This window comes from Miniopterus schreibersii (assembly GCF_964146895.1).
Source record: "Miniopterus schreibersii genome assembly, chromosome: 1".
NCBI classification, from domain to species: domain Eukaryota; kingdom Metazoa; phylum Chordata; class Mammalia; order Chiroptera; family Miniopteridae; genus Miniopterus; species Miniopterus schreibersii.
In genome coordinates, this window is record NC_138101.1 from 39,721,500 (window position 1) to 39,739,234 (window position 17,735).

Below are 17,735 nucleotides of genomic sequence, written 5' to 3' on the forward strand. Positions count from 1 at the left end.
GACCCCGGGCGTGAGCGCGGGCAGGTGGAGCCCGGCTTCGCGGCGCGGGGGCCCGGGGCTGCCTCGGACCCGGGGCTCCGGCCGGGAGCGGGACAGCGCGGCCCTGCGCGAGGACAGCCGCTCCGCCGGGGACGGACGCCCGACCCGGCGACAGGGAGCCTGGAGGGCGGCGCGAGCGGGGTCCCGGCCAGCCCCGGGCGGGCGGCGCGGGGCCCGAGCGCGGGCGCGGGCGGGGCGCGGGCGAGGCGGGGGCGGCGCGCCCCGAGGCCCCTCCCCGTCGCCGCCGGAGCCGGGCGGCTGACGCCCCGCGGCGGCCCCGAGCGGCGGGGGCCGGGCGGGCGCGAGCGAGGGCAGGGCAGGGGGCCGGCCGAGGCCACTCGCGGCTTTAAATATGGGTCGCGGGCCCGCGCTCGCGGCACCGCCTCCGCCGCGGCCGCCCTGCCCGCTGCCCGCGCCCTGCTGGCTCCCGGGGCGCCCGGGCCGCGCGCCGCCGCGCTGCTGACCGGCGGAAGCCGCGGAGCGCCGCGTGGACGTGCGGGAGCCGCGCGCGGCAGAGCGGGGTAGACGCCCCGGCGGGCCCCAGGCAGCCCCCGCCGCCTCCGCCCGCCTCGCGGGCCGCTCAGGTGCCGGCGCCCGGCGCCCGCCTTCCCCGCGGGAGTCCGCGCCCCGCGGCACAGCTGGGACCCGCCGCGCGCCCCGCGCCGGCAACTTCGCGCGCCGCCCCCGCCTCCGGGACCCGCGCCGCCCAGCGCGGCGGCGCTCCGCTGGCAGCCACGGCGGCGAAGGCGGCGGCAGGGGCCGCCGCAGCCCCGCACCCCGCCGCCAAGCTGGACGAGCGACGGAAGCTGGACCCCCGGAGGTGAGCGCGGGCGGGGCGGGGGCGCGGGCGGGGCGAGGTCCCGGCGGCCGGGCGGCCCCGCACCGGGCGCGCGGCGCGAAGGCTGCTTCCGCGCACAAGTACTTTTCCCTCCTTCTTCGCGTCCTAGTGGCCGGGGAGCGCGGCCGCCCCGCTCTCCCTCTGCGAGGCCCCCGGAGGGCCGGCGTGGCCGGGCGCAGTGACACGTGTGCCCCGCGCGCCCGGGGGTCCCCGCGAGGCGGGGCACCTGCCGCGGGGCTCCCGCGCCCTGGCCCCGCTTTCCTGCGGGCGGGGCGGGTGAGGCTGCGGCTCCGGCCGCGCGGGGCTCTCGGATCCGGGCCGCGTGCGCGCCCCGGCCGGGCGGCGGTTCTGTCCCCCCAAGGGCATCGCCCCGGCCTCGGCCCGCCGGTAGTGAGCGCCACCGACGGGGCGGGCGCCGGGAGCGACATCGGCAGGCTCCGCGGGAAAAAGTTCCCCAGGAGCCAGGGGCAGGACCCGCAGCCCGCACGCTGAGCCCGACGTGAAGGCGGGGGACCGGGGTGCCCGGGCGCTTGTTCAGCTCCCTGTAAAACTTCTGTCCGCCTTCCTCCTGGGGCCCGGCTCCTCGGCACGACCGCCTGCGCCGCTCTCCCCCTGAGGGCGCAGAGCAGCCCCCGGGTTACCCCCCCGTTTACCCTCCCCCCCGGCTTACCCCCCCACTTAGCCCCCCCCGGCTTACCCCCCCCGCCCTTCCCCGTCGCACCCCGGGCCTGGGGAGGCCGTTCCTGAAAGGACGCCGCCACGTCGGCCCAGCCCCGGGCAGCTCCCCCGAGACCGGCCTGGTGCGCGCTCCTGTCCCGGCCGGGACGGGGACCTGGAGTGGGACCCGCGCTGACCTGGAGCGCAGGCTGCACGTGGGGCGGGTCCCCTCGGTGGGCGGGTCCCTCGGCCCTCTGCGCCCCCGGGTGGCTCCTGACCAGGCCTCGGCCGGTCCTCCTCGCGCCCGTCCCGCAGCGCCCTGCGCGCCCGGCCGAGACGGGGCTGCTGGCGGACCTCAGCCAAAGGACGCGTGTCTGCTGATTTTCCTACACCTTTAGCAATGGAGAAGAAACCCTTTCCTTTCATTTTAAAGTTAATGCAGTGACAGCATTCTGTTCTCTTGGTATGAAATCTCGATCGTTTCAGCGTGATCCCGGCGTCCCCGTAAGAGGTCACGAAAGCCCCACGTGCAGGGTGGGCAGAGGTAGGTGCCCTGTGAGGGCGCGAGTTTCTTCCGGCCTGTGAGCGATGAAGCGCGGCGCTGCTTCCCACGCGAGCAGCCCGGCCCTGCCCCGCCCGCCCGTGCGTGGGGCGAGAGCCGCGCGGTTCCCCGAGCTGGGGGCGCACAGGACGCGTGCGAGAGTGGGGGGGGGTAGGAGGGCTGTTTTGATAGTTCCAGGCATGTCTGCCTTTGGGATTACAGAAAACCAGGAGACCCCCAACATTTTGTGTGAGAATGTTTTCAAGACGAGGTTTTCGGTATCATTTAGTGTTGGGGTTCATTCTGGAGACCTACTAACATAAATAAGGCACCCCAGTCAGTTTATAATGATATATCTCTTTTAGTTCATTTTGCCAACATGAAATCACTTTTTAAAAATTAAATTTATTGAGGCAACATTGGTTAATAGGATCCTATAGGTTTCAAGTGTACAGTTCCATGATACAAAATCCGTATATTGCGCTGTGTGCCCCCCACCCAGAGTCAAACCACTTTAAAGGTTTGAGTGTTAGTGTTGTTATTTCAGTCTTTTAAATGATTAGCTACATTGACAACAATGTGTGAAAGGCGTACAAGGAATCATATCTGGAGAAAACCTGTGATAGGAATCAGGTAACCTTTCAGACAACTTCCAGCAGGCTCTGCCGGTAATTTCATTTTTTTGTTGAGCTCTGGCAAGTACAATTTCCAGGTTTTGATCCCTTGTTCTGACAACAAGAGAGAGCATCCGGCCATAGCTTGCATCTTAAAGAAGAGCACCAGGAAAGGAGATAGGCGTTAGCTGGTGAACCTTGTAGGTAATCAGGTTTCTTGATCCCTCCGAGGCCCTGCAGGCCTGGGGGAGAGAGCCCTGAGAGAATTCATCGCTCGGTAAGGGGGCCATGAGGCACATCACCTCCGTGTTTCTTGGAGTGTCTGTGTTTGTTTTTAGTAACGTGAATGCAGTCTAAGAGCAGAGTTGATAGATGTTAAGACTGGGAGTGGAAAGAACAGACTGAGAAGAGAAAAATCTAAAGGCAATGAAAAGTTTCGAAGTAGTTTCTCCTTGTTTGCTAAGATGGAAGGAATGGGGGGGGCCTGGTTTGATGGGGCGGTGGAAGCTGTAAGCAGAACACATGTCTCGTTTCTCACTGTTGATGCTGTTTCTGAGGCCCACCTGTGACTTATGACATTTATGTATTTTCGGGGAGTCATTTAGCAAATGGATAGTTTAGGAACATCCAGACAATTAATAAGACTTTACAAAACATGAAATGGCTACTTTTAGGATTTTTTATTTTTATTTTTTTGGTGTAATGCAGGAATTTTAAGGGCAGGGAAGATAATATTTCTTTCATATAAAGTCAGGGCCAAGTTGTATTCCAAATACATTTTGCCTTTCTTCCAATATCTAAACATTAGATATGTTTGTGTCACAAAATAGAAAATAGGCCGGTGTCCTTCTAACATGAAGATGGTATTTTATATCTTTTGTAGTACACACTGTTAGTTTTTTTTCAGCAGTGGAGATGGAGTCTCCTAACCTACCCTTTTACTCAGTTTTTTCTCTGGTGTACATTTATGTCCACACAGACACAGACACAGACACGGACACACTACTCATTTGTAGAGGTGGTGATTTTATTTTACCTAAAGCCGTGTTTATGACTGCCATAATGATTTTGTGGCAGTGACTTTCATTGCGTGTCTCTAGTCTCCGTAGTGTAATGGCATTTCCAACGAGGCATTGAAAAGATAGCCAGCATGAGTGGTGATGGATTGCTTTACCTGCCGTGGCAAAAGAGAGAAAACTTTTACTTTCTTTTTTGAATCCTCACTCGAGGACATTTTTTCCATGGCTTTTCAGAGAGAGTGGAAGAGAGAGAGGGAGCGAGGGAGGGAGGGAGAGACAGAGAGAGACATCGAAGTGAGAGAGACACATGGATGGGTTGCCTCCGGCGGGTGCCCCAACCAGGGCGAAGACCGAGCCTGCAACTGAGGTACATGCCCTTGGCCGGGATCGAACCCAAGGCCCTTCAGTCCTCCGGCCAGTGCTCTAACCACTGAGCCCTACCTGCCAGGGCGAAAACTTTCACTTTCCATCTTCTTCATGAAGTTTATCATTTTATTCCTTAGTGATAAGGCCTTACTAGCCTCCGAATTAAGTTATGTGTTCGAAAAAGATGGTGGTAGAAATAGTAATGGTGAGACACTGTGCACCTGTAGTTGTTTTTATATATAAACCGAAACCTCACCTTGTTCTTTCCTGCAGATTAAGTAGATGTGAGGGATTATTATGCTCGTTGAAGAGATGTGGACACAAAGACACAGGGAAATTCACATGCTTTTCTTAAATGACATGGAAGATGAGTGTTGGAGGTTGGAATGAAGAGTTTAGCTTTGAACTAGTGATACCTGTTTGAACTAGTGAATGACTGTCCTCAAAGGAATGGATGTTGTTTTAGTCACAGCCGGAGCCATTAGAGTAGGTAAAAGCTAAGGGGATGGCTCGCCTTCCCGGTTGGTAATTCTGCTCAGCACCAGCACCTACTTGCCTCAACTTTGTTTCAGGTCCTGCGCTGCCAGGGGGTGTTTCCCTATTGAAGAATTTTCAGTGTGTGGACCAATTTTAGCTCCGGTCTTGAGAGCTAACTTTTGTTTTTCATGGAGAGTAAATACAGAAAGAAGGTGCATGAAATTAGGATGCTAAAGGAAAGAAATAACCACCAACTGATACTTCTCTCTCTCTTTAAAAATGTTGTGGATTGTATTGTTGGAAAAAAAATTCAATGTAACTTGAATTTCTGTATTAGAAACCTTAAAAAGATTTTAAATTAAACTCATACTGGGGGACTTTAAAAAAATTAATATATAAAATGAGAAAGGAGTATATTATCTTTAAAACTGATACAATTTTCTATGAGTGATGTAATTAGAAAAGCTGTTCATAATGTCTTGGATAAGAAGTTGGCAGTTTCTTTTCTGTTTTGCACATATAGTCACTGACTGATATTCTCCTTTATACTCTTTGCAAATATGAAACGTGGGATCTGGAATTTTATGTTAGTCAATTCTAGCTTTGGTTTGGAGATTTAGCATTCACTGATAGGGCCCAGTTACAACAACTTCTATTTGGAGAGTGTGTGTGTGTGTGTGTGTGTGTATATTTAAATATGCTTTTATTGATTTCAGAGAGAGGAAGGGAGAGGGGGGGAGAGAGAGAGAGAAACATCAATGGTGAGAGAGTCATTGATCGGCTGCCCCGACTGGGGATTGAGCCTGCAACCCAGGCATGTGCCCTGACCAGGAATCGAACCCCGATTGCCTGGATCCTGGGTCAGTGCTCAGCCGCTGAGCCCCGGCTGGGCTGGAACACCTGTATTTGGCATATGCTCCAGCCCAAAGCCTCTGAGCAGGCAGGATAGGGGGTGGGGGGAAAGAAAAAAAGACATACAGTAAAGAGGATTCACTTTACTCATAGGCGATCCCTCAGAATCTGTTTACTCTCTCTCTTTTAATCTTCACCCAAGAAGTGAGGATATTTTTTCCATTGATTTTGTAGAGAGAGAGAAACACCGATGTGAGAGAGACACACTGATTTGGTTGCCTCTTGCCGGTGTCCTGATGGGGGGCGGGGACTGAACCTGCAACCCAGGTAAGTGCCCTAGACCCCGAATCAAACCCGAGACCCTCTGGTGCGCAGGTCGAGGCTCTAACCACTGAGCCATGCGGAATCTGTTTACTCTCAGTTCACATACAGTTTTAACATGACTGATAAGATTTCTAGCATTAACATAGCAAACATTAAACTACAAATTAGACGATAGAAATGGATTGGCAGCCACATGGGTCACGTTGACAAGCGTGGCAGTAAAGGGAGAGAGAGACTGAGCACCAGCAGCCGAGGTAAGATCAAAGCAGGCGTAGGGGCTGAGCGCTGCTCCGTGGACCCTGAGAGCACCGCTTCATCCCACTCCCTCCACCGCCCGCCCCTTTCCCTCTCCCCCTCTCTTTTCTCTCCTTCCCTTCTTCCTATCTATTTAAATTTTTACTGAAATAGAACATGTATATAGAAAGGTACACATGTTCTTAAATCTTCAGTTAGCAGCTCCGGGTGAGTTACCTAAGCGAACACATCCCTGCAACCAGCACCAAGGCCAAGATGTAGACCGTTGTCAGCAGCCAGAGCCCCCCTTCCCTACCCCCAAAGGTAACTTCCCTCCGGGCGCCTGAGACTCCTGGGCGCTTTGCTCTGTTGAACGTTCTACCTGCACACGGTGTCGTCCTTGCGGCTGACTTGTGTTGCTTGCGGCGGTCCGTGTGTGTGTGGGCAGCGACCGCGTGTGTGTCCTCATGGCTTTATAGTGCTCTGTTTATGGGGGCGCCGCGATTTCTCCGTCCATCCGTCTCCCTCTCGGTGGACGTTTGGGTGTTTCCAGCCTGTGCTGCTGTGAGCATTCTCACGTGGGTCTTTTGGCAAGCGTGGGGGTTTGGTTGTGGGCTGGGAGGAACTGCTGGGCGCTCTGGTAGGTAGTGCCTTCCTCCAGAAGCGCCCGATGCACCCTCAGGGAGTCCCCTCCTCCCCGTCGTTAAAACAGCTGGCATAGTCCTTTCAGAGGCAGAGCATCTCCTACCTGGCGTTGCTAGCCCAGCGCCCAGTGGAGGTACGGGTTTGGATACGGGCTGGAGACCCAGTTCTCTCACTTGCTAGCTGTTTGATTTGAGGAACTAAAAAACATCATCTGTGTCTTTCTTTTTTGTCATTAACATGACTGTAAAACCTAATTCACAGCGGTGTTATGAGGACAGATGAGGTATTTATGAAACTTGGTTCAGAACTCTGAGTGACCATTCACATGTTAGTTGTCGTTGTTGTAATCTGCAACATTCCTTACTCTGTAAAAGAATTTTTAAAAATTCTCACCTGGTGGTCCATTTTATTGACTTGAGAGAGAGAGAGATTGATGAGAGAGAGAAACATCGATCAGTTGCCTCGGGTACAGCGCCCCAACCGGGGGGTCAAACCCGCGGCCTAGGTTTGTGCCCCGACCGGGAATTGAACCCACAACCTTTTGGTGCAGGGGACCACTCTCCGCCCAGCGAGCCACCCCGCCAGAGCAGCAGTCCTTATCCTGGAGCTGAATCGCGCCAGCACTGAGAACCGTGTTCCTGACACTGTAATAAACGTCTGTTGGCTGAACAAATGAACACATTTAAGCATCTTTCTTGATCTGTTACTCTGAGTGATTCGAACGGTGTTTTACATTTTTTTTCTCTAGGACTCTTACTTTTTCTTGGTAAAGCTTAGTTGAGAACAGGGTTTATTAAACATCAGCTGGAAAAATTGAGCCTAATAGCCAGCAGTTTGAGAACATGCATTTCACTATGTAGCTCCTATTAAATTTATGCCCCCAAGTAACACACACAAGACCTGGAGAACCCTTGAGAATGATTACAGTGCTCTTCACCTCAAGGGTGATCCCCAGAAGCTTACACATTGAATATTTTTAACTTCTGTCATTAGAATGCTGCCAACAAATTTCCAGATTTAAAATATCCTAGTGGATTCTCCAGTGCTGATACCTTGGAAACCGTGTTTAATGCAAAATTGAATGTTTAAGGATGAATAATAGCTGGAAACTGGATCTTGTAGAGAGACTTTTCAGCTTAGTGTAGATAAGGCGGTTCTCAGATACGTAGATTATAGTATCAAAAGCAAACTTGCAGTATATACCTTATAAAAAAAAATTCTTATTTTTTATTTATTTTTCAGAGAGAGTGTGGAAGGGGGGGAGAGAGAGAAACATCAATGTGAGAGAGAGACATCAATTGGTTGCCTCCTGCTCTTGAGCCAGCCTGGCAGGGGACTGAGCCTGCCCCTGAGGTACGTGCCCTTGACCGGATTCTAACCTGGGGCCCTTCAGTCTGTGGGCCTGCGATGCTTTAACCACTGAGCCAAACTGGCTGGGGCAATTTTTTTTTTTTTTTAAATAAGAGAACAATTATTTAAAACAGATGTAGAAGAAGTAATTTGTAGAAGAAACGGGATTAGGAAACAAGTTATAGAGGCAAAGGAGAGCTAAGTGAGGAAGGTCATGGTGGTGGCAGGGGGGGAGGGGAAAGGCATGCTCCCCGAGGGTCAAGCGCCTCTAAAAATTCTTCAGCCTTTGAAAGGTTTGATTCCCAATTATTGGTATGACTTGTGACTCTCATTTTTCTTTATCTGAAAAGAGGTTAGTGCCATATATTTATTTTTAAATGAAATACAATTAAAATTTGTATGATTTTTATTTTGGAGAATTACATGATAAATATTAGAGATCTATTTGCAAAAATCAGGCTCGCAGCAGAAGGGACTTAGATTTTGAGGTGGAAATGTAATTATATTTTCTTACCCCAAAACTGATTTTCCTTTTTTCTTGTATTTGAGTTTTTTGAAAGCTGGTGGTAGTCTTGGTTGGTTGACTCTCATTTAAGCATAACTGTTTTGTGGTACGCGGAGTACTGAGCATGTAAAATTTTACTTCAGAATAATGTGAGTCAATCTACATTTTTTGAGGGCATTTGCATTTGAGGTAGGTAGCATCCTTCAGATGTGCTTGACCCAAATGCGGCTCTTTTAAGAGTGATTTCGTGGGCAATGGAATCATCTGGTAGAGCAGATAATTTTCTTTCCTGTTATACACCTAATGCTATGGTAAATGGAAATAAACTGAAGGGTAATTATGGTGAGCCTTGTTAAACTACAATTTTAAAAATACTGAATTTCAGAAAACCTCATCTTCTGTCGTGGGTGATTTCGTTCCTGCGAGAAGTTAAACCGGGAGGTTTTAAACAAAGCTTCCAGGGAAGGCTGGTTGTTGCTGTGCTAAACCTGGAGGCAAGGCTCTTCCCTTTGGTGTCCTCTCAGCACATGAAAGTTTTTAAAAAATTGGCACTGTGGATTAGGGAAGAGCAACTGTTTAAAGACTGGGGTCATGCCAGTGATAATATCTAAGCGAGTATCCCGGGGAGTGGGGTTGGCTTTTCCATCTCATGTGCTCTTCCCCACGGGCGTCTGTCTGTAGGGTTGGGTGGGCATATTCCTAACGTCTTGAGCACAAACCAGGATTTTGCGTCTTATGCACGGGGCGGTCGTGAATGAAGTCCCGAAGCTGTTACTTGGTGGAACATGTTTGTCCTGAGCGAGGACTCCACGAGACCAGCAGTCCCACTGGAAGTCTGCATTGGAGCGCTGGTGGCTGTGCCCCGACCCCCCCCCCCCCCCCGGCGCTGCATGTTGGCTGCAGCTGTGGCAGGACCTCATGGTGGACCTGCTTCAAGAATCCCTTCATTCCTTTGCCCCCTGGAGACTGTGTCCTCAGGAATGTGAGATGAGCACTCATGATGTTAGCAGAGCAGCCTCATGCCAGAGGTTGCTGAAGCACTGATTACAATCACTTTTAGAAAATTGCTGAGCGTCACCAGGTTAAGCAGACACACAGATCACACGTTTGCACTTTACAAGTTGAGCAGCTCTGCCAGGGAAAAGAGAGGTGGGTGGACTGGAAATGTCTTAAAAGATTTAGACAAATGAGATAAGATAAATTCCCTTGAAAAAAATACATTAAGAAATGAAACAAAAACACCTGTCCAAAAATATCAGCAGAAAATAGAGTTCAAGCAGTCTCACGTTTTTTACTGACAAAACTTGAGGCAGTGAATTCTACACATTAATCGATCACTTTCTTACTGCTTGTTGCTCTGCACTGCCCTGTTTCCTTCTCCACTGTCTGCGGGCTCACTAGGAACTGTGTCGGAGTCTCTCCTGTGGCCCTCACAGTGGCCAGCATATTCTACAGTGAAAGTGCTTATTTAGTGGAATTTACTTAAAAAATGTGGATACACTAATCAGAGATGCCCAGTCATTGTGCCCAACTGTATATAAATTTGATTTTGTCTGCAGCTGTCCCTTCAGTATAGTAGCTTTGGTCTTTGCTGTTAGGTCTTTCAAATATCTCTTGTGAAATTTGCTGTCATGAAGTTTGGAGTCCAGTAACTTTTGGGATGAGACTTTGTTATTAGGCTTTGTGATGTGTAATACAGTTCTTTGGAAAAATTACCTAAGCTTTCTATTTAGATATGACTGTATTTTACCTGTTCTCTGAATTAGACGCAGTTCTATTTACTATTTCTTTTGAGATTAAGTATGAGTTGTTAGCACTTAAAAGACATTTACCTAAGACAATTTATAAAGAAATTGTAACTTTTATGCCTTTTCTGAAAAATATATATCATAGGTATTACAAAAAATTCAGAATTAGACACATGTATTTTCTGGGCTTCATTTGGGAAAGGTGTGTCTCTTGAAGGTGTGCCTCATTTTATTTATTCACATCTGTGAATTTGATGCTTGCCTCATTCAACTAATTTTTTTACTGATCATATTGAACTAGGAATTTTAAACCCAGACTCATAAAATTTTGGGAAGATGTAACACATATATCAGAATATCATTGAATTATACATATCCCTGTGTTAAGTGTATAATTTTGCCTTATATGTACCTTATATGTGAATGCACAATATATTGAGACATTTCAGAATACAATTTTATTTATTATGTATACATAATAACATTTGCAGTGAAATCTCAATGTTACACTATTCTTTAGTATATTGATAAATATTACATTTCAATAGGTAGTATTTGAGTTCAGTTATCACCTCTTAATTAGGGCCTGTTACCATTTAAAAAAAAAAAATCCTCTGAAGAGCCCTAGCCAGTTTGGCTCATTGGTTGGAGCATTGGCGCAAGGACTAAAGGGTCCTGGGTTTGATCCCAGCCAAGGGCACGTGCCTTGGTTGCAGGCTTGATCAATTGGTGTGTCTCTTTCACATCGATGTTTCTCTCTCTCTCCTTTCCATATGTGCCCCAACTGGGGATCGAACCTGCAACCCAGGTATGTATCCTGACCAGGAATCAAACTAGCAACCTTTTGCTGCACAGGACAATACTCGACGGATTGAGCCACCCCAGCTGGCCCTGTTATCACCTTTTAATAGAAGTCTTTTAATACTGTATGTCTGCATTCATCCATGTGGCAGTCATCCATGTGTGTGAACCTTGTGCGGCCTTGTCTGAACGCTCCCTAGAAGGTTTGCACCTCAAGACAGACATCACTGGGAAAGGTGTAGAGAAATGTTCTGTGTATCATGAGATTAAAGGAGTGCCTCTAAGAGGACAGACAGAAATGAATGCTATAGTCTTGACCAATGAAGTCTGAAAGAAGACCTCACCTAAGCCTATAATGTTATGAACACTTTCCCCCAAATCCACAAACATCAGAACTGGGAGGACCACTTACACGGGAGAGAAATAGGCTTAACATAAAAAGAGCCAAGTTTAAGTTTATGTCGTGGATATTTATGTGAGCAGATTTTCACCCCCAAAGAGAAGCTGGCTTCTTCCAAGAGGAGAAAGTCCAGAACAAATCGTTGGGTAGATTAAATTTTTCGTACCATTTGAAAGAGAGCACAGGCATATTTGGTGAATAGGCCTGAGTTGTTGGACAACAGTCTCTCCTTACCCAGGGTGCTCTCATAGCTCGTTGTTCAAGCCACTTAACCATTTGTAGAATGATTTTCTATTCTTTGCTGTCTCTGCCAGATGTCACTGAATGTTGGTCTAGAACAGTGCTGGGGAACCTTTTTCCTGCCAAGGGCCATTTGGATATTTATAACATCATTTGCAGGCCATACAAAATTATCAACTTAAAAATTAGCTATGAAAAAGCTCCTAGATTTATTGAATTTCGAGTCCTGCCTGCGGTTGCCTTAGCAGAGCCAGACCAAGTGATTTATGGCCTGTGGGGTAGACCCCTGCCCCCCCCCCCCCCCCCCCCCGGTCTAGAACATCGTGGATCTGGTATCACATGACATTTCTTGTAAAGTTTACCTGCATCAGCATGTCTTATCTCAACTCTTGACCTTGACCAGATGGCACTGGTATATAAGTGCATTTTTATACTTGAGGTTATAAAATGATCAGATCATTTTGGCCTCCTTATAAAATTTCTCTGAATCAGGTCCACACCTTGCTGCTGATACAATGACACTGGGTGTTATTGCTGAATTGAAACCAACTCTTTTGGCTCTGCTCATTTCGGATAATTTCACTAATCTGAAATAGTTTGCTTTCCCAACTAAATGAAATCTAATTTTTGTGTGTGCTAGTTTAAAAATCATTGTGTTGGATAAGTTTCTTAGATGTAAGATTATGTTCACAAATTAAATAGAGAGCTTGGGAAAGCCTAGGGCCATATATTCCTGTTTGACCCAAAGCTTTTAGCTTCTGTGATGGAAGGACTTTAGTGTATGGGCTTGAATAATGCAGCATATATTACATATACTTTATATAATAAGCAGAGCAGCAGTAAAAACCAGGCTAGAGCATGTGGCCCAGGCTTCAGGCAGGTTGCCCCTTGAGTCAGGAACTGGTGGAATAACTTCTTAGTCCATTAGAGACAGTGAGGGCTTCAATTCTAAGGTGGGCGTCCAAGGATATAGTATCTAAAGGGACCTCGGTGACTTGGGGAGCAGTGATGGGACGTTGTGAACGCCTGAAGTGTGGGCAGTAGGTACCAGGCGTTGCAGTCTGTGGAATCAGGAAAGGGGAAATAATATTTTGAGGAGCCTGTTTCTGGGAAATTACGAATCTGTCTGCTTTAGTAGCATGAGTGGTCTATTTATCGCCTGTCATTACATTATGATGTATTCACTTTAATTGAATTTTCTGATCACTGAAACTTACTTAATTGTCCAAAACTTAAATTGTCTTAAAATGTGTTTTGATGTACATCATCCCAAAATGAATCGCACAGACTCATCTCCTTTCTTAGCAACATACCGAGAGTAATTTCCCCTTCTGTTCCTCCCTCGCGGTCACCGTCGTGTGGTTCAGCGGCGCCCTGAGGACGGTGTGTGGAGCGTTGCTGCGCGCCGCGTGTTCCCGTGCTGGGATGCTTCCTACGCTCTTTGGCTTCTCGTGTTGTTAAGAGGGTGTCTTCGCTGTGTTTAAACAGGGCTGAAGGCTCTGGCTGTTTGATTATATGATGGCCAGTGAGCCCCAAAGTATCTCTTTTCATGAGTTGAATGTACATATATGAGGAAATGTGTTTTTTTAAAAAATTATTGATTTTTTTTTTTTTTTTTTGAGCGGGAAACCAGTTTGTTGTTCCACTTAACGTATGCACTCACCGGTTGATTCTTGTATGGGCCTTGCCTGGGCGTAGAACCTGCACCTTGGCGCGTGGGGATGATGCTCTGAGCAGCTGAGCTCCCCGGCCAGGAGGAGTGCGGCCTTGGTTAGGGCCTGGCTGAGAGGCGGGGGGGGGGAGGGAGATGGCGGGCACTGTGCCCCGGGGAGGAGAGGCTGTCAGACAGAGCTGGAGGCCCCATTTTCATGGGGGCATCTGAGAGGGGTGGGCTCTGAGAAGGCTTCTTCGGGATCCAGGTGGCAGAGTGTGGTTCTGGGGTGATGTAGCCCGAGGCAGCGGTTGGACGCTCCGGTGCCTCGGACGGTTAGAGTGTTAGGAGGTGCGGGAGAGAGCCTCCTGGGCGGGAACGTGGCATTCTCAAGGAGGCACTGGCCATCGATGAAGAGCCCAAGTGGAAGGACATGGGAGGACTGGTGGTGAGCATGGCTGCCGGAGCCCAGGGAGAAGAGAAGGTTGCTGAGAGCCAGCGGCAGTGCGCAGCTTTCGCTCGTCACCAAGACCGCTTTACCTACGGCCTGGTTCAGTAGTGGAAACCCCGGGAAGTTGCTGTTTTCTTTTTGGATCTGTGTTGACTGTGAGGATTTCACTGTGCTCGGGCTTGAATCCTGCCCCCACCCCTGTCTTAAGTGGGGTTCCCAGGAAAATCGTCTCTGATGGTGCAGGAAGCTTACAGGGGCTGGCACTGGGGGTGAAGCCTGCGGGGGCGTGAGGGAGGGTGGGTTGGGCGGAGGGAGGGGTTGAGGTGCAGTTCAGCACCAATGAGGACCTCCCCTGGCTCATGCCCCCGGGACCCCGGAGCCGAGAAGACCCGCAGAGCTGCCCCACCTGAAGTAAGGGAGCCAGGCCCTTTTATCCACTAGCAGCCTGAGGCCCTGGCAGGTAGCTCAGTTGGTTAGAGCGTTGTCCGGATGCGCCAAGGTTGCGGGTTCAATCCCTGGTCAGGGCACATAGAAGAATCAACCAGTGAATGCATGAGTGAGTGGAACAGCAAGTCAGTGTTTCTTTCTCTCTCTCTCTCTCTCTTCCCCCCCTTCCTTGCTGTCTAACGGCAATAAAATAAAAACAAAATCAAACAGACCCCCAGTTCTGAGGTGTGGCCTGTCCTTGGACAGGAGTGTAACCTTGGCTCAGGCGGCTCTCTGGCTAAGACAGTTTCTGGAGCAAGACTGAGCTGAACGTTATCAGTCACCAACCCCCCCCCCCAGCTGGAGAGGGACCTCCAATTTGAAGAGGAGGTCTGGGCAGTGCGGCACAGCACCCAGATACTCAGTGCTTCGTGGTTGGGCGACTCTCTGCTTCCAGTTCTCCATCCCAACCCGCCTCATTAGCTCCTGCGGCTTAAGTAAGTTAATATATGTGGAATGCCTAGAAGAGTCTGTAGCACATAGTGAGTGTGATGCAGGTGTTAGTTATTATGATCATACCTGACTTTATCAGCCCCACCTTCCCCTTATGATTCCTGTAATACTATGAGTTTGAAGGCTAATGCTCATTATTAATTTTTTTTCTGATTTTCTTTGCGAGGGGAAAACACCTGACAACATCTTAGTAAGAAATGATTTAATATAGTATGTATTTTGCATTTTAAATCTTACCAGGAGAAAGATGCAAAATAAGTAATTACCAAAGATGAAATTTGAAGGATTTGGACATAGGTTAAATGAGCTTTTTAGGTGTGTGTTAGCTCTTAGCCTCCCTCAGGGTAACTCAGATAAGGACCTTCTCAGTTAAGGGTGGACCTGTCCCTGCTGTTGAGTTGGGAAGTTGTGGGACTATAGCAGTGCATGACCAGGTGATAGTGTCCAGCTGAGAAGGTTCTCAGAGTCTGGGTCTTTGTCTTTCCTGTCACTCTGATTCTAGATCTAAACATTACAATATACAGTCAATAAATATAACATTGCCACTTAATTAAATTGCTTCATTTCTTAAACATTTCAGAATCATTCTTTTCAATATTTTGGTATTTACATTCCATAAATATAGAGCAGATCACCTGGAGTGTTTTAGAAATTTGGTTTTGATTCAAAGTAATGTTCTCATGGAGGCTCAGTCCCTGCCAATTCAATTTCTCATTTACTTGGGGACATGGCTAATTCCTTTGGACACTTTTTATCTCCTTCATATTTGTATGGGTGGAAAACATTTCATTCAAAATGACTTACTTGCCCCCTCTCCCCTCAGTATGGCAACTATATCATATTAAGTTGCTTATTTTATTTTATTTTTTTAAAGGAAGGACTTTTTTTTTTTTTTTTAATATGTCTTTATTGATTTCAGAGAGGCAGGGGCAGGGAGAGAGAGACAGAAACATCAGTGATGAGAGTCATTGATCGGCTGCCCCCAGCTGGGGATGGAGCCCGCAACCCAGGCATGTGCCCTGACCGGGAATCGAACCTCGATGTCCTGGATCCTAGGCCGACACTCAATCACTGAGCCATGCCTGGCTGGGCTTAGTTGCTTATTTTTAAGAAACTCTCTGATTGCCCTGTTTACAGTAACACAGAGATAGTTAAGAGTGTATGCCACAGTCCTGGCCAGTGTGGCTCAGCTGGTTGAAGTCGTCCTGTGCACCGAAAGGTTTCTAGTTCAGTTCCCGGTCAGGGCACATGGCCGTGTTGTGGGCTCCATCCCCGGTGGGAGGGCTTGCAGGAGACGGCAGGTAGATATTTCTCTCTCACATCAGTATTTCTCTCTCCCTCTCCCTTCCTTCCTCTCTAAAAACCAGTGCACTATTAACATCAGCAACAAAAAGAATGTATGCCACAAAACACTTCTTTAAAACATAAAAGTGTGCCTGTTTCTTCCATTTGTACCAAGAACCCATTGTTGGCACATCCTAATAAAGCCAGCACAGTAAGAAGAGGAAATACTATGACCCCTCTTTTGAATGAATTTTTAAAAAAAAGCCATTCTTGAATCTATTTTCCTCCCAGTTTTAAATTGCTTATACCTATTTTCAAGATCTTTTAAAGAATGAGAATGTTGGAGCGAACATGAAAAACTATTTATCTACATATTTGTTATACAATGATCTGTAAAAGATGAAGATTATATGGAATATGTAGTGAGCATGAAGCTGAACAATGAGAAATTTTGTCGTAGCTGTTTTGGCATTAGCTTGACTTTTGAGTTGAGCTGGCTGCTGTGGGTTCCATGCAGAACTTTTGTTATGTGAGCCAGCAACCTCATGAAGATCACCTCACTTCAGCAATCAGCCTAGTTTTTTTTTTTTCTTCCTACTGAGATTAGGAATGTTGAGCACATTTAAGTTTTCACTTCCACATTTTTTGGGGGGGATTTTCGGAGGGGTGAAAATGGATAAAAGATTTAAGGTTGGCTAATAGATGTGTAAATGGTATTAATGTTTAAAGTGGTAAAAACTTATAACAAACCCTTTCTAAAAGCAAAGCTTACTTTAAAGCTGAGCATTTTGGGGATTAAAATACATAAACCCTCTTTGTTGAGCTTGGTGTAATGGTTAGTTCCATATCCAAGAAGATTATGTCAGTACAGTTTTTAATTCTCAAAAACATGAAATTATGACCTTTGTGTATGTGGTCTTTCACTTTGTAGGAGATGAAGTAAAAATAATATTTAAGTATACTCATGTATATTTAATCTCAAACCAACCACAATTTCTGTGTGATAGCTTTTCAGAGCATAGCCACCTAGTGACCCTCCATTTAAACATCACTTAATGCTGCTGCTTCTTTTTTTAGCTTGAATTCAGGTAGGTTTTTATGTGGGTTTTAGTAAAACTTTGTGAAGAAAAATTTGTTTCAATCTTAAGCCATTGTTTTGAGTTTTAAAATGAATAAATTCTAACCACAATATATCATAGATAAGAAGAAAAATTTGTGTAACCTAAATAACACTTTTATTCAAGTAGAATAGCTTATTACTTTCACTTAAAGTATTAATCAAGGTTAACCAATTCTTAGATTGTTCATCTAATTTTATATATGCAGTGTAGTCGTGAACACCTAAATAAATATGCTTGCTTAAATGATAACAAATAGAGCAGAAGTATATCAAACTAGATTTTAATTACTCCCAAAGTTTTACAAATGAAATCTTTAGTAAGTTTACTATTTATTTATATTACTTAACTAAAAGGCAGAAGAAGAAAGATAGCTGACAAATATAAAACTGTACATTCCAGGGAAACCTCATTATTAGAATTTACATTTTTTCTAAGAATTAAGGAAAAGCGTTTTACTCACAGGACACTCAAAAGTTGACCAGAAGGAAAGGAAGGTTCCATGTGGGTGTTCGCTGTTTGGCCTAATGGTCTAAATGAAATGGAAAAAGAGAGCATGGAGTTACGCTAATGGTTCAGTTTCCAACAATAAACCTGGTGAGTTCACTCTAAGTGTGGTTTGCTGAAAATGGATGATGATTT

General features: G+C 47.5%; 1 protein-coding gene across 1 annotated transcript in view; it reads left to right on the forward strand.

Annotated features, from left to right (window-relative positions):
* Window positions 1-742: 742 nt before the first annotated feature.
* Window positions 743-17,735, forward strand: part of SLC4A4 (solute carrier family 4 member 4) — a 297,689-nt gene continuing 280,696 nt past the window's right edge. Inside the window, exon 1 of the mRNA XM_081124504.1 lies at window positions 743-859. The gene's annotated coding sequence lies outside the window, so the exon portion shown is untranslated. The remainder of the gene's footprint in view (window positions 860-17,735) is intronic.